Consider the following 17,362-nt stretch of genomic DNA (forward strand, 5'->3'; position numbering starts at 1 on the left):
GCCGTGTGACAAGTGGCCAAGTATAGGTGAGCCCTTTGGGTGTGGAGTGTTTCCCTGTGAGCTGGGCAGTTGCCTCAGGTGCAGTGTGGGCCCACTCCAGGTGCAGTGGGGGAGCCCTTGCCACCCAGTTCTTCACTTTTGTCAGATTTTACCATTACAGGGTAGGAAGAGGCAAGTTCTGTGGAGCCTGGGATCACCACCCTAAATTCTGGGGGACACAAGGAGGACAGAGGTGACCCGCTGCAGAGAGGCTGAGTCCCCTGCCAGCACTGCGGTGTGGAGAAAGACAGGGGTGGGAGCTATGTGCTGTGGTCGCTAGTGTGCTTGGGTGTCTTACCCAGTGGTCCCTGACACCCTCACCTCCATAGAAAAGGACTCAGGGACTCAGGGTAGATTCAAAGCACAGCCCTGACTCCAGAGCTGTGTGCAGTTCAGCCAGGCCCAGGCTTTGTAACTGGGGAGGAAGAGGAAGGTGGATCTGCCACACAGCACCAGAGTGCTGAGGGACCAGCTGATTTGAACCCGAGTCCTGCTCCCAGCAATAACCTTTCTGGACTTGTAAAGAAGTGACTTCTAATCTTGGCCCTTTTAATTCTGCCAGTTAGTGGCTATGTGAACTTTAGTAAGTTCTTTAACTTCCCTGAGTCCAGAAGTCCTCATGTGACAGATGGATACAATTACTGACCTCATAGGGTTGGCATGAGGACACAGGCACCTTCCCCAGTAAGTGACAGATGTCCCCTCATGTTTTTTTCTCTCCAAACCTGTGTGTCCATATGAGAAAAAGGGGAAACACAGTAATGCAGATCCTTCCAACTTCACAGGGCAGTGTGAGTCTCTGATAGGAGACTGCACGTGACACCACTTCTAATCACAGAATATGAGCTTTAATCATTTTTATCAGGTTGATACATGAGGAGTCTCCATCATCCTGTCTATACTGGCACCAGGAAGTGGGGGATACTGGACTTGATCTGATGGGAGAAGAGGTCCAGGAGGGCCCCGGGGGTGGGCGTCTGTCCAGGGCAGGGGCTGCCGGTGACGAATGGGACAGGAGGCAATGGGGACTAGGAGAGGTGGCCTTCAAAGATGCACTGAAGAAAGGGGTGGACACCAAGGACAAACTTCTGGCCCGGGCAAAAAGGAATGTGTGGGTGTTGACAGGTTGCAAGGTCTGACTCATGTGCCCACATGGTCGGGGGACACCAAAGAACCAGTCCTGTGTCCTGACCAGGTCGCCAACCACTGCCACGGCACCTCAGGCACTGCAAAGCGGCGTGGGGCTGGGATCCAGGGAGGGCGAAGGGAAATACGAGCTCTAACCCCGCAGGTTATGCTTTTCATCTTAAAGCCAGACAAACTCATCGTAACTGCTGGGAAGAAATAAAAGAAAATCCGGTTTTTGTCCTTTAGGGGAATTAAAATTCTATCTCAGTTAAAAAGTGGTTAAAAAACATAGTTAATCTGCATGATTTCCTTAAGCAGTCCAGATACTCTTTTACCCTTTTCTGAGTGCAAGATGTTATTGTTTTAGGTGCAAAAAGGAGAATTTTGACAGGAGTTAAGTAGAGAAAATGGAGTGGGAGAGCAGGGTAGGCAGAGAGCTCTTCTACCCAAGTAGGACTCCAGGATCCCACAACTGCCTGGGCTGCTCAGGCCCAGGACCTCCTTCTCGACATCTCTTCCCTCTCTTCCACCCCTGGGCTTCTACATCCCCACCTCCTGCTCTTCCACAGCAACCCAGCCCCAGGTCTCACACTGAGGAAAAACACTCTGTCTTGTGGGCAGGTCCTGCAATTGCATACAGAGTCAAAGAAAAAATGTAGTCAACAACTGGCTATGGGCATTTTGAGCCCTGATCATCGGCTGCTGGGTGAACTGTCCCTGAGTAATTCCCTGTGGCAATTTTCCAGTACATATAAGATGTTGCGGGACTCCAGAGGTGCTCAGAGCTCCTGATATGCCTGCAGCTTCCTCTGAGAGGGGCCCAGATTCACACATAGACTTGAGATGCCCCAGAACCCAGGGGTATCCAGGACCCTGTCTCCTTTTAATTTTTTGCTTCCTGGCCATGAGGTAAGTGGTTTTGCTCTAGCATGCACAGGCCCAGAAGCAACACGGCCAACTGATTGTAGACTAAAAATCTCAAAAACTAGGAGCCAATGTAAACCATTTCTCTTCAAAAGCTGAGATAATCAGCTTTTGTGACCACCTGGGACACAGAGGTCTCTTCCATTCCATTCTATACAGGAGGTTGAGTGCCAAGCTACTGACGCCCAAGCATAAGAACATCCCTGGTGCCTCCCCACCCTGGCCCCAATGGAACCACCCTGGAAGGAACTGGGAACAGTCTTGTTTCCAAGTTTGCCCTGCATTAGGGGAGTGGTGAGAGGAGCTTCCCCTCAAATAGTGTGTGAGGTACAGTGCTCTGACTGTGCATGCACATACCCTCCCCAGATCACTCTGTCACTCTAGATAGCCGAGTTGCCATCTGGGGAAGGAGAGGGTAACTAGGTATGGCTGGAAAGTCACAAACATCAGGTTATATGACTGATGATGTGGATGTTGCAGTTCCCAATGCAATACAATCCACTTTACAATTATAATCATTTGTTAGTATTCAAGTGAATCAGATTAGACACTTGTAAACTGTCCCAAACTCTGCAGCCTTTATTTGAATTTGGCTGTACAGACCTGGAATAGGAGAATTTTTGCTGTTTACTAACAGAAAAAGATATTCAGGTGGGTATAGTGGTGCATGCCTATAATTCCAGCTACACACCACTCCCAGTGCAGAGGAGGTGAGCGCACCAGCAGCACACAACCCATTGCCGCCCCCTGGTTGAAATGAGAATACACATAAACAAGTCTCAAAACTAGACTTCCAGATTACCTACAGCAACCCCAAAGGGAAACGAGATGGAACATTCTTATACTCAACCACCTGGACTATCTGAACTGGCAACAAAAGAGGATCTGGAAAAGATGAAATCAGAAAGAATTTCTCAGATAACAGCAGAGATTGTGCCCATTGTGCAACACATGATTAATAAACCTAGACAGGAGTTGAGGAACATGATGGAATCCCAACACAGGAAACAAATGGAATCCATAAGACAGATGCAAACAGATTTCCAGGAGATTAAAACCTCCACTGAAAGTCTACACAGCAGAATTAGCCAATGTGAGAACAGAATTTCAGATATAGAAGATAAGATTGCAATTAATGAACAGGAAAAGAAAAATTGCTTTAAATTGCAAGGGACCATGAGAAATCAATCCAGCAGCTGCTAGACAATGCAAAGAAGAATAACATAAGACTGATTGGAATCAATGAAGAAACAGGAGAGAGTGCAGATGACATAAAAAAACTGTTCACAGGAGTGATGGCAGTAAATTTCCCAAGCAGGGGAAAAGAACTTGACATACAGATAAGTGAGGCATATAGGACTCCAACTAGCCTTGATCAAAAAAATCTACACATAGGCATATAATTGTTAAGATTCCAGAAACCCAACAGAAGAACAAAGTTCTACAAGCAGTTAGAGAAAAGAGACAAATCACATACAAAGGCAAGTCCATCAGAATCACAGCAGACTTCTCAATGCAAACCATCAAGGCAAGAAGAGCTTGGAGTGATGGATTTCAATCCCGCAAGGAAAACAGCCTCCAACCCAGATTCAGGTACCCTGCAAAACTATCTTTCAAAATTGCTGGAGAAATCAGATACTTTCATGACAAAGAGCACCTTAGGAACTTCATAAATACTAAACCAGCACTCCAAAAAATTTTAGACAATATCCTAGGAAAAGACAAAGAGGATCACAACCCTAGGAAACACAGCAGAATGAATCCATTGGGTATGACAAGAAATTAAATGCAAAGGAGGAGAATCCAACAAAAACAAAAACTCATGAAAATGGTATGTCAATACATATCAGTTATAACCATCAATGTTAATAGTCTCAGTTCACCAATCAAAAGAAATAGACTGCCAGAATGGGTCAAGACCCAAGATCCAACAATATGCTGCATATAAGAAAGACACTTAATTCAAAAAGAGACTTACAGACTGAAAGTTAAAGGGTGGAAAACAATACTCCATGTGACAGGAAGCTGAAAAAAGCAGGAGTAGGTATCCTCTTTGCAGATCAAGTGGATTTCAAACCAACACTGATTAAGAGAGACAAAGAAGGACACTACATCCTTGTAAAGGGAAGAATCCAAGAGGAAGAGATGACAATCATAAATATATATGCACTAAATGCTAGCACACTCAACTATATAAAACAAATTCTAACGGACATGAAAAGTCAAATATCCACTAATACAATAGTAGTGGGGGACCTCAATACACCACTGTCACAAACAAATAGATCAACTAGACAAAAAATAAGTAATGAAATACTAGAACTCAATCAATCTCTTGAACAAATGAACTTAGCAGATGTTTACAGAGTATTGCACCCCACCAAATCAAAATACACATTCTTTTCACCTGCACATGGGTCATTCTCCAAAATAGACCACATACTCACACATAGAACATGTTTAAGTAAGTGAAAAGGAATTGAAGTTATTCCCTGTATATTATCAGACCATAGTGCGATGAAATTGGAGATCAATAGCAAAAGAAACTGCAAAAAATTCATAAACACATGGAAATTGAAGAACACACTTCTGAATAAGCAATTGGTCACAGGGGAAAATAAAGAAGAAATCAAACCGTTCCTTCAATTAAATGACAATGACAATACAACATATTGGAATCTATGGGACACAATGAAAGCAGTCTTATGAGGGAAATTCATAGCAGTGAATGCTCATATTAGGAAAACAGAGAAAGCCCAATTAAACAACCTGATGCTGAACCTCAAGCTTCTAGAAAAAGAAGAGCAGGACAACCCCAAAGCTCATACAAGGGAGGAAATTATAAAGATCAGAGCAGAAATCAATACAAAGGATACTACGAGAATGATACAAAAAATCAATGAAGCAAAGAGTTGGTTCTTGAAAGAATAAACAAAAGTGACAAACCCTTAGCCAACTTTATCAGAAAAAGGAAAGAAAAGGCCAAAATCCGTGCAATTAGGAATGAAAAAAGTGAAATTACAACAGACCCAGCAGAAATCCAGAGGATCATCAATACCTACTTCAAGAACCTGTAGGCCAATAAGATGGAAAACACAGAAGAAAAGGACAGATTCCTAGATACAGATGGATTACCAAAGTTGAATGAAGACCTAAAAATTCTAAACAACCCAATATCAATCAATGAACTTGAAAATGTAATTAAAAACTTAGCAACTAAGAAAAGCCCTGGCCCTGATGGCTTCACTGCTGAATTCTATAAGACATTTAGAGAGGAACTACTGCCACTACTGTTGAAACTCTTCAATGAAATTGAAAGGGAAGCAATACTCCCAAATTCATTCCTGGAAGCAAGCATCATCTTGATCCCCAAAGCAGGGAAAGACACAACTGAAAAGGAGAACTATAGGCCAATCTCACTAATGAACATAGATGCAAAAAATCCTTACTAAGATACTGGCAAATAGAATGCAGAAGATCATCAAGAAGATCATACAACCTGACCAAGTGGTATTCATCCTAGGGATGCAGGGATGGTTCAACATATGCAAATCAATCAATGTAATACACTATATCAATAGAGCCAAGGACAAAAAACATATGATCATCTCAATAGATGCAGAAAAAGCATTTGAGAAAATCCAACATGCATTTATGATAAAAACCCTACAAAAAATTGGAATAGATGGTCTCTACCTCAATCTGATAAAAGCTATCTATGAAAAACTAACAGCCAATATCATACTAAATGGTCAAAAACTGAAATCTTTCACACTAAAATCAGAAACAAGTCAAGGATGTCCACTATCACCACTCATGTTCAATAAAGTGTTGGAAACGTTAGATACGGCAGTCAGACAAGAGAAAGAAATAAAAGGAATCAAGATAGGAAATGAAGAAGTCAAATTGTCATTATTTGCAGATGATATGACACTCAATAGAAGACCCCAAGAACTCCACCAAAAATCTTCTAGACTTAGTAACCAAATTCAGTAAAGTAGCTGGATACGAGGTCAGCACACAAAAATCAATAGTTTTCCTCTACGCGAACAACAGGCTCACTGAGAAAGAAATAGGGCAAACAATTCCTTTCACAATAGCATCCAAAAAACTGAAATACTTAGGAATCAACCTAACAAAATAAATCAAAGACCTCTTCTGCGAAAACTATAGTGCTCTGAAAAGAGAGATTGAAGATGATATCAGAAAATGGAAAGACATCCCTTGCTCCTGGGTATGAAGGATCAACATAGTGAAAATGGCCATATTTTCAAAGCTGCTATATAGATTCAATGCAATCCCAATTGAAATCCCAGCAGCATACTTCATGGACCTTGAGAAAACAATCCAAAAATTCATTTGGAACAAGAAGAGACCCAGAATAGCAAAAGCAATTCTAGGCAACAGAGACATGTCAGGGGATATCACAACCCGCTACTTGAAACTATACTACAAAGCTACTGTGATAAAAACAGCACGGTATTGTCAAAGAAACAGACCTGAGGACCAGGGGAACAGATTAGAAGATGCAGAAACAACTCCAGACACTCAGCCACCTCATTTTCAACAAAGAAGCCAAACATCCTCACTGGAGGAAAGATAGCCTCTTTAATAAATGGTGCTGGGGAAATTGGCTTTCAACTTGCCAAAGATTAAAACCAGACCTCTGTCTCCCACCATGCACTAAACTAAAATTGAAATGGATTAAAGATCTAAATATTAAAGTAGAAACACTGAACTGGCAGGAACAGAGGTTAGGTTGAACTCTTGAAGACACTGGTGTAGGAAAAGATTTTATAAACAAAACCTCAGTTGCCTGTGAACTAGCACAAACAATCAACAAGTGGGATGTCTTGTTATTAAAAAGCTTCTGCACAGCAAGAGAAACCACCAGCAGTGTGAAGCGACAACCCACAATGTGGGAAAAAATTTTCACCTGCTGTTCTTCAGACAAAGGTTTGCTATCTAGAATCTATAAGGAACTTAAAAAGATCAGACCTCCCAAATTTAAAGACCCAATCCAAAAATGGGCATCTGAAAGGAACAGACATTTCTCAGACAAAGAAGTAGAAATAGCAAAGAAACACATGAAAAATTTTTCAATATCACTGGTTATTTGAGAGATGAAAATGAAAACAATGCTGAGATTCCACCTCACCCTAGAAGGAATGGCTGCTATCATGAAATCAACCAATAACAAATGCTGGCGGGGCTGTGGGGAAAGAGGAACCCTGCTCCACTGCTGGTGGGAATGCAGGCTGGTGCAACCACTGTGGAAATCAGTATGGAGATACCTCAAAGAGCTAGGACTAGAAGTCCCATTTGACCCAGCTATTCCCCTGCTGCGTAACTTCCCCCCAAAATTAAAAGAATCATACCACAGTGATATATGTGCACCCATGTTCATAGCAGCACAGTTTGTAATAGCTAAAACTTGGAAGCAGCCCAAATGCCCATCAACTGGAGACTGGATAAAGAAAATGTGGGGTTTTTGAATAAAATGGAGTACTACTCAGGCATAAAAAATGAGAAATTAGAGACATTTATAGCTAAGTGGATGCACATTGAGGTCATACTCTTAAGTGAAATAAATAGGACACACATGTGTAAATACCAAATAGTTTCTGTAGCGTGAGAAACTGAAAGTGTAAATAAGGACTAAAAGGTATAATAGGTAATGTGAAATAGGAAGAAAAGGGGCAAAAGGGAAGGGGAAGTGGGAGGGCTAGGGGAAAGGAAAGAAGGGAAGGGCATTAATATGAGAAAGTGAAAAAATGGAAACAAAGTCTTTGTAAACAGGGAGGGATGGAGGGGTTGAAGGGAGAGCAGGAGAAGGGGGAAAAATAAGAACCAAGAGAGATTATGTAAAGGTGCAAATTTCCCGTGATGAATGTCATCATATTGTATACCTAAAATGTACCAATAAAATAAAAATTTTTTTTAAATTCCAGCTACATAAGGGGCTGAAACGGGGGCATTGAAATTTCAAGGCCAACCTGAGCAATTTGTCAAGACCCTCTCTCAAAATAAAAAGTAAAACGGGCTGAGAATGTAGCTCAGTGAGAGTCCGTATGTGAGGCCCTAGGTTCAAACCTAGTACCAAAACAAAAAACATAAACAGATATTCAAGTTATGTCATCAAGAAATAGCATTCGTTTGAGCCTATGAAAAGAGTATATTTAGACTATTTTCGAAATAAAGGAGAACTATGCTGCATGAGTGGGCGCTAGGAATTCTCTCTCTCTGTCTCTCTCTCTCTCTCTCTCTCTGTCTCTCTCTCTCTCTCTCTCTCTCTCCCCCTCTGTCCTGGGCATCAAACCCAGAGCCTTGTACATGCTAAGCATGTGTTCTATCCTTGAGTGACATTCTCAGCCCCAGCAGTTACGTGTTTCTGTATTGTTTAATTTTTAGACAACAACAAAGACATCTTTGTATCACATCAAAACAAAATCAAGAATTTTATATTTTAGTGCTACTGCTCAAGCTCACAGCTTTGACAACTGGTGTCTGTGTGTGTATAATTGCGATACTTTTTTTTATTAGTATATATTTGTAGCACGTGCTGTTTACATTCCTTGTGGAGAATTGGTGCATGAATCTTAATACTTCACAATGTGGCCTGGACAAAGGCTAACATATCTCAAGATGTCTCCATTCGCTATAACCTTCCTTACTCTCAACTTTACACAGTAGTTTAGTGATTCTGAGGAAATCTGCTGTTGGGATCATTTTCTGTTCCTGGCCAGAGACCCAAGCTGGCATTCCAATGATTGGTTTTGGGGGTCTTTAGATCCCTCCACAAACGACCAACCTGAGAATAAAAAGCATCAGGTCAAGCTTGGAGTTCTCTAATCTGTCTGCTATTTTCATTTTCTATTTTTGTCTGTAGCATTTGTATTTGCTGCTTTTTTCCTTCCATCCTGTTTCTCTCCATACCCTCCTTATCTCCTTGACTGGAGACAGCTAAAATGCTTGTGCAGATCCAGGTCCATACAGAGTTACTTTCTAGCCCACAGAACACCCTGAATTACCAAAGATCTCTAGTTTCCCATCATCTTTTGTTTTTGTTTGTTTTTCCTTGACAGTAGAAGCTAGAACTGGACATTCAGCAGCAGCCCTCACAGATTCAATCACTGAGCAGGAGCGGAGAAGGTAAGTCTTGGATGGAAGCACTTTTCCAGATGACGAAAAAAGAGGGCATGCTGTATTTGCAGGTACAGAAACAATTCTTAGCCCAGTATAAATCCCTAAAACAAAATTCACTCATAGTCTGTGACCAGCAGACCTCATGGGAAAACAAGATGCAGAGCTTGGGAGAAACCCAGGCCTAGGGGGGCCAGCTGCCTGGGCTACAGTGGTTTAATGGACATATTTAGTACGTGGCTACACTGGAACCCAGGAACTAGGGGACCTAGGAAGAAATTCCAGATAATGTTCAAAGGGCTTCTTTCTTCTTTTTTTTAATACTTGGGGTGACCTCACAGGTGACCTCCTAAATCTTTAAGCTTTTGGCTTTAGAGGAAACGAAAGCTGAAGAGAAGAATGCACCAGGTGTGGAGGGTGGAGGAGGCAGCCTGAGCCAGCAAAGGCTGCCCAGGCCTGGGCCATATGGGAGCCAGGGGAGCAAAACCCTGGGCCAGCAGGTGGGGAAAGGCGGCCACGCGGCTGCTGCCATAGCCTAGGACATGCAGGTGTCTCTGTTCACGGTGAAAAGTGAAATCTGCTGGGACACAATCAGTGAGGCCTGGAGCCCAGGGGAGAAACTCGAGTGTGCCGCTTCAGCTTAGAAGATAACAGGGAAGCAGAAGTGAAAGCTGATAGCCAGCTGGCCGCTCTGTAAGCCGATGCAGGTCTGGGTGAGCAGGGGCCATCTGCAGAATGGATGGCCCTGCGCAGACCTAGGTGCCCACACACTCCTTTGCCTGGGCCTCCTGAACCCCTAGAGCCTGCTAGGCACCAGCTCTCACACCCAGCTTCTCACCTGGGGAGACACCCAGGTACTCAGAAGAGACTCAAGTCCCTCTGGTGTGTCAGGCCCTATGTGGAGAATGACCACCCGGCTGGGTTCTGAACTCCTCCTGTGGACGGGTGAGCCCGGGAGGGCTGCGGATGGGAGGTTTCCCTGCTCTGTCACACTGTCCCCCCAACCACCATGCAGGGGATGGTCAGTGGGACTCAGGCCCCTGCTTGACCAGACCCTTTCCCCCTGGTCACAATTAGCATTTCCACCATGCTGAGGCAGGAGCTGGCCAGAGCAGAGAAGCAAGAGGAGACAATCACGTGGCCACTGGGAAGAAAGTCACCAGTGACATCTTTGGGACAGCAGAGCACCCTAATCTCAAGTGCGTTTCAGCTTTGTCTTTTCAGTGGGACAGAGGACTTGCTCCTGTTCCTTGGCTGAGCCCAACAGAGGGGACCCCTCCTGCCTCTTCCACCTGAGCTCCCCCAGACATGGGGTTCAGCTGTGACAGGAATGGAACCCTAGGGTCTGAATTTACTTGTGAGGGAAATTGGGTGGGGATCCAGGGAGGGGCCCATACTCATCCTATTTCATTTCTTGGAGCAACAGGTGTGTCTGTGTGACCCCTGCCTTGGGGTCAGCTGTGCAAGTCAGCTGGACACAGGGTGGGTGTGGGGCTGAGGAAGGGGGTGCCCTTTCCCCACAGTGTGTGCCCGATGGTAAACCTTCATGTTGTCCCCAATCCATCACCAATTTTAGGCTTTCAGATCCCAACAGCTACTACCACCATGCACCATGTGCTGGGTGCTCAAAGTATTTTATATCTCTTAACCACTTCCAACAATGCTGAGAGATTGGTATCATTATAATACCCATTTAGGTTCAAGAAGGTAGCATTAAGGAGGTGGATGAATGCCCACAGACCAGCAGCAGAGTTGCAAAGTGAAATTCAAAGCTAAACTGCCTGTTGTCAAAGCTTAGAAACTTTCCGGGCTTGCTTTCCTTTAACTGACTGACTAAAGAAAGAAAGAGACAAGGCTCCCAACCATCTGTGCCCTCTGCTCACCCCCATGCCCGTCCTGGACTCTGCCCCTACCCCATAGGAAGTCCAGGTGACCCCTCACTGTGGCTCTGTCTGCCTCCTCACATGGGCGGGTCTCAGGTAAGCAGTTTGGTGGGGTCTCCAGGGCTCCCAATGAGCCACTCCCTCAAGGGTCACCCTTGGATCTTTGTAGTGACCCAGCCTCTCTTCCTGATGGCCCCACTTAGAATGCAGATGTCTCTGAAAAGCACAATACATTCTGACTCTCCTACTGTGGATCCACCATTTCCCATACCACAGACCATGAACTGGAAAATAAAGATTTCATTACAGATTCTGGGAGTGACAGGAAAGAGTGAGGGAAACTGAGGGAGTTGGAGCTCAGGAGCCATTGTGCTAGTATGAGTTTTTATTGTCATTCTGTTGTGCTGGGGATTGAACCCAGGGCCTCATGCATGCCAGGCAAGCACCCTACCACTGAGCTACATTCTCTGCCTGAATATAGTTTTGATTGCACTCAAACTTTCATTGAGCACATTTGGTGCTAGGTATCTTGCTAAGGGTTATAGCGATAGAGAGCATGTTGCAAATGGGTTCCTGCCTGGAGAGATCAGAATATGGACTATGCATTTAACAATATTAGGGAGACAGTTACGTAGAAAAATGTCATTTTTAGATGCTCTTACCAAAACAGTCAGGGTTAAGTGTTACAAAGTCTGTAATTTATCTTATAGTATTTCAGCAAGAAAAGAGATGAGACCAGCAGGATAAAATGCTAACATTATTAAGCTTAAGTGATGGCTACATGGGATTCATTATGCCATTTTCTCTACCTTTCTTAACATTTACAATTTTTCATAATAAAAAGTAAAAGAAAACAAGACTTTACAGTTGCTCCAAAACCCAGACTCTGTTGCAAGGGCCACATTGGGCTTAGAGTAAACAGAATTCCAAGAAGGTGCTGTGATTCTTGCATCCTGGTGAGCATGCCCTGTGTAGTCCTGTCAATTTGGGTGTCCAAAAGACTTGTGTGTGAACACCAGGAGCTTTTGCTTCCATGATTAGATTAGGTTATACTGCAAAGATGAGGGAATTTTGGCAGATGTAATTAAGGTCCCTGACCAGTTGACTTTGAGCTAATCTGAAGGGAGATTAGCCTGGTAGGCCTGACCCTATCAGGTGCGCACTTTAATGGAGCAATTACAAGCAACAAAAGTCCCTGTGGCCTTGAAGAGGCAAACTGCCAGGCAGAGAGGCATCAGGCAGGAAATAAAGGGTTGCCTTTAGCAGCTGAGGGCCTCCAGCCTAAACCACTGGGAACTGCATTCTGCCAGTGACCACTGGGCTTAGGAAAAGACCCTAAGCCTCACATGAGACAGCAGCCCAGGTGACACCTTTGCCTCAGCACCACAAGACCAGTGAGTTAGCAGAGTACCCAGCTAATTCATGTGCAGACTCCTGGCTCATGGAAACTGGGAAGTAGTAAATATATGCTGTTTTAAGACAGTAAATTTGTGATTTGTTATGAAGCAACAGAACTTAGACACAGCTTTAACGCAAACAAGGCAATACTAATTGATTAGAAATAGCAGCCTGGGCACCATATAACCAGGGATGGGCAGCCTAGGCCTGGTCCCCTTGGCAGGAAAGATCGAGCTGTGATTGATTAGTGATGTCTGCATAGGAACAGAAGTCACAACACGTGACCTCCTACTGCCACCCGAGGTCCTTTGTGTGTTTGAGGAAATTGAGGCTTACTAACTTATTTTTCTCAATGACAGAATAACACTGAGGAGTAATAGATCTTGAGTCCCTAGGTTGGAGGGGATGCTGGCATATGAGAAGAGCCTCAGAGACAGGAAACTGGAGAAGTTATCAAAGTAGTTCTGTCCATGGCCGAAGACTGGCCTGGCAGGCTGGTGTTTGAAGTGAGAGCTTCCTCCCAGCTCCTATCTTCCCTGTCTTACCCTTCCTGTCTTTCCATCATGCACAGATCGTCCCTGAGTTGGAAAAATCAACCCCTGAACATGTCACTTGATCCTGCTCCTATTTGTAGGACAATAATACAGCCAGGGTCCTGGAAGAAGCCCAAAATCCCTCAGACACTTACACAGCAGGGCGTAGGACTTGCCTGCTCAACCATGAGCTTGGATTCAATATTCACTAGCATACCATCATTCCATATTAAAACCGTGCAGAAGCCAGGCACGGTGGTACACGCCTGAAATCCCAGCACTGTGGGAGGCTGAGGCAGGAGGATCACAGTTCAAGCCCAGCCTGAGCAAATTAGTGACTTAATGAGACCTTGTCCAAAAATATATATATGCGTTGGGCTTGCCAGCCTTAGGTTCAATCCTCCTTAGACCCCCTAAAAAAGCAGAAATAGGCCCAGGATTTAGCTCAGTGATTTTGCTGCCTGCTGCGCAAGTGCAAGGACCCGAGTTCTATCTCCCGTACCAAAAAAACCCAAAAGAAATCACAGCACATTATCCTACTGCCAGTCTCATAATTTAAGTACCACCCCTAGAGCGAAGCAGCTTTTTCTGCACAAGTTCTTTCTTGTAGAGTGCTGGGCCAACTTCTGGCCCATACCGGAAAGCTGTGGGCATCCATGTTTCCCCTTTTTCCAGAGAGACCCCCTAACCCAGCATAGATATTGCCATGAACCCAAGGAAGCCCAACTATTTTCCTATAGATACAGAACAGAGCATCCTAAAAATGAGTTTGAGTTCAAGGTAAGCTTAAGGGAAAGGAGCAGTTGATCAAGAAGGTGAAAGCTCTGAGAATAATTACTGATAGTTTATTCAGTTAAAAAATTAAATATTTTGCTGGGTGTAAAACATTGCCTTGTACGTGGGGCACCATTTGGAATCCAACCAGCCCAGCTTGCCTCTTAAACCAGTAGATTTTGACTGTGTCTGATGCAAACCACTCATTCATATTAATCTGTATGGCTGCCCCAGGGATTCTTTATTAATCCACCAGAGGGACTCACCAACATGTACAGTGGACCTCGAGTTACAACAGGCCTGACATACAAACAACTTGGGTTATGACTGGAATTTTAGTTTTAACTTACGACCAACTCTTGAGTTACTACCTAATGCCGGACACCTGGGCTTCCAGATGGTCTCAGATACAGATTTAACCCTTAAAGAGCTCTGCTGGAAGGAACATTACAACATTCTTTCCTGTGTGCGGTTCATGGAGAAATCTGGGGACAATGTCTCTCTAAGGGCACTGAGATCTGCCTGCATACAGGAGAGAGACTTTGAAGGCCATATAGAGGAGTCTGAGCCTTCAGTTGACCAACTTGAGTTACAACCAGCCCTTACAAATGAATTGAGTTCATAAGTCAAGGGTCCACTGTAACTAGAAGTGAATAACAGTGGGTATGGGCTGTAATGAGAGCCCCGTCTCCCACATACACCAGGGCTCGGTAGCTGGTGGTCCACAAGGTGCCATGTTTTGTATTAGAGCATTGCTTACTGCTGTATTTAAAATCTAAAGAATTAACTGCCAACACTTAAACTGAAGAGCTTTCATTGAGAAATTAGCACTTTTCTCGAAAAGTTGGGAAATCTGGCAACCTGGATTCATTTCTTGTGGAAAGAGGTGGTAACTGCAGCCCCTAGGGTGGGACATGAGGTTCCCTTTCACCACACTCTCTACCACTCCTTTTCGCCTCCTCATACCAAGGCCAAATGTCAGTGGTCATCTATCGTCATAGCTTCACCGCCATTTTTCTCATGACAGAGATAAGAAGAAAGTGAACTGTTCTTCACCCCCTGAATCAGCCCCCTTGCATTCACTGCCGGAGCCACCAGCCCGTCAAGCCCCTGGAATTCTGACACCTGAGATCTGTGACCCTCTCTAGCGAGACACATGAATTTAATTACTTGTTGATGGGTACTGCTCTTGGGATCTATTTGGAATACCTTTTCTTTCTCAGATTATGCAGATGCTAAAATCTCCTTTTGGCCCAGAGTTCCTGCTGGCTCGAGAGGAACCTCAGCACAAGTTTGATCATTTCAGAAACAGCACTGGGCCCTTTCAAGGAAGTGTGATTCACTGGTCCTTGACTTTTACCCTTTACGAGCCACCCCGCTGATACCTGCCCCATTCGGACCTGCTGCTTTTCCTCACTGCAATGGCAGAGCTTCCGATTCACATGACTCCTTGGCTGGTGTAAATATTTATTTGCGTGCTCCATTGAGATGGAGAATAAAGACAAGTGTCCCCTCCTGCTTGGCGCTTGGGACAAAGCGAGTCTAGTTACCTCTGCAGAGGACACAGGAAGGGGATAAGTGGGTGCATAGTGAACTGGCAGTGGGAGAGCCTGTAGGAGGGTGGGAGGTGAGGAAGGGGTATTCTAGAGCTCAAAACAAAGGCTGTGGAGGGAAGAGTTGCAGCGATGCCTGCCTGGGGACACTCACGGTGGAGCTGGCGTCGGCGGATGCGGTCCCTCCATGGCCGGTTCCGGATCCAGTGCAGCCGAGAAGGTAGCACCATGGTCCCAGGGAGTGGGGCCTAAGACCTCCGCATGGTCGGGCAGCCGTCCAGGAAGTATGAGAATTACAAAGTGAAAAAAAAAAACACAAAAAACCCCACTCTCTTTTTTTTTTTTTTCACATCTGAGGTTTCCGTTTATTTTTATCTTATGACTTGCCTTGCCTTCCCTTCCCCTTGCTCCCCAGGGGCCGGAAGGTAGCAGCCCTCTGAGCAGACTGGGCCGGCCTCCCTTGGCCTCCTGGGCCATGTTTTATTCATGAAGGTGCTGGGGCAGTGTCACCAGGATCCTGTGTCTGCTGGGCAGGCGTCAGAGGAGCGGGATAATGGTTGGGGGAGGGCAGGTGTGCAGGCCGGCCTGCCATGGGCATCCCTCTCTGCGGCCAGGAAGGAAGGTCAGCCAGGAGCTCAAGCAGGGCTGCTGGGGCCCAGGAGGGCCACCAGATTTACATGCCACTGGGTCCCCAGCACCTAGAATAGTGCCTTGCAGGTAAATAATAAATATTGTTGAATGCATGAATGATTTGGTAATAACCAACTCTGATGTCTGCATTTACCTATGTCCTTGGCACCCACCTGCCCAGTGCACTAACTTCATGAGTTCTCACAAGCCATAGGCCTTCTCTTCAGCAGAGAGGAATTGCTCCCTGCAGGGCAACAGGTGTTATTAACCAGCCATGTGATTTCACGAATACTGGCACATTCTCTGAGCCTCAGTTTTCTTACCTGAAGAATGAAGGGGTCAAGGATATGTAATAGCGAGAATCTTGGGTATTCCTTTTGTCTCTGTAACAAATCGCCACAACTTAGTGGCTTAAAGCAACACAGATTTATTATCGCATGGTTCTGGCTGTCATGGGGCTTGAGTCATGGTGTTGACAGGGTGGGTTTTCTGAAGCAGCCTGTGTTCCTTGCCCTGATTTCAGGTTTCTCTGATAGCCCGAGGAGCCTTACACCAATTGCAGGGACAGCTCTGGACAATTGTTCCTGGACCCTGGTCCTTCACCACAGATCTGCTTCCCAAGCATCATTTTCTGACTTGGGGGGGAGACAAGTAGAGACCAAAATGAGGACAGAATCAAGGAACGGTGACCAGTGAGGTCCACTGACTGCTGCAAGTAAACAAAAGTCCCTGCAATGGCAAATGCAGCATAAGAAAAGGACACAAGAGACTTGAGGATGGATGCTGCCCCAACATCTCCTCTGCCCTTGATATCTACCATTCTCACTGCAACACCTCTCTGCTCCCTCCGGCCCTGAAGAGAAAGCAAAGCAAGCAGCTGCAGCTCGACATGAGGGAGTCTTATGGACGCAGTCAGGGTGCTTTGGCCTGTCCTCTGTCACCTTCCACTCTCGGGCTCCTAAAAGCCTGTTCCTGTGGTGAACACGGATGTGAGGAATATGATACCAAAATCAAGATTTTTTTTTCCCAATCAGTATCAACCTTCTTTCCCCCTCATTAAGCTACACATTTCCCAAAGCCTCCACGGCATGAGTCAACCATGTTCCTGATGTGTACGATTTACAACAGATGGGAGAGAGCGGCAGGCCACCAGGGCGGTGGAGGCAGGGCCGGTAAGGACAGGCGGGTCCGGAGGAGAAGCCCTGGAGACATTTCTGTATCCTCTTCTCGAGACTGTCAAAGTCAATCTTGCCAGTTTCCTCATTATACTCATGGGAGGCCTTGGGGTGGGGGGGTGGCATGGAAGAAGAAGCTCATGGATCTTTCCCACGTGATCCTTTTCTGAACTGCTGTGCCT

General features: G+C 45.1%; 1 protein-coding gene across 3 annotated transcripts in view; it reads right to left on the minus strand.

The window, feature by feature from the left end:
• Ripor2 (RHO family interacting cell polarization regulator 2) overlaps positions 1 to 15,550 on the minus strand; it is a 219,734-nt gene extending 204,184 nt beyond the window's left edge. For 2 of the 3 annotated variants that reach the window (XM_087181228.1, XM_087181233.1), the window contains exon 1: positions 15,530 to 15,550. The gene's annotated coding sequence lies outside the window, so the exon portion shown is untranslated. The remainder of the gene's footprint in view (positions 1 to 15,529) is intronic. The other variant, XM_087181231.1, reaches the window with a different exon arrangement.
• Positions 15,551 to 17,362: the final 1,812 nt, after the last annotated feature.

This window comes from Heterocephalus glaber, unplaced genomic scaffold (assembly GCF_053883595.1).
Source record: "Heterocephalus glaber isolate CG9 unplaced genomic scaffold, H.glaber_assembly_v1.0 deba00001472, whole genome shotgun sequence".
Lineage (NCBI taxonomy): Eukaryota > Metazoa > Chordata > Mammalia > Rodentia > Bathyergidae > Heterocephalus > Heterocephalus glaber.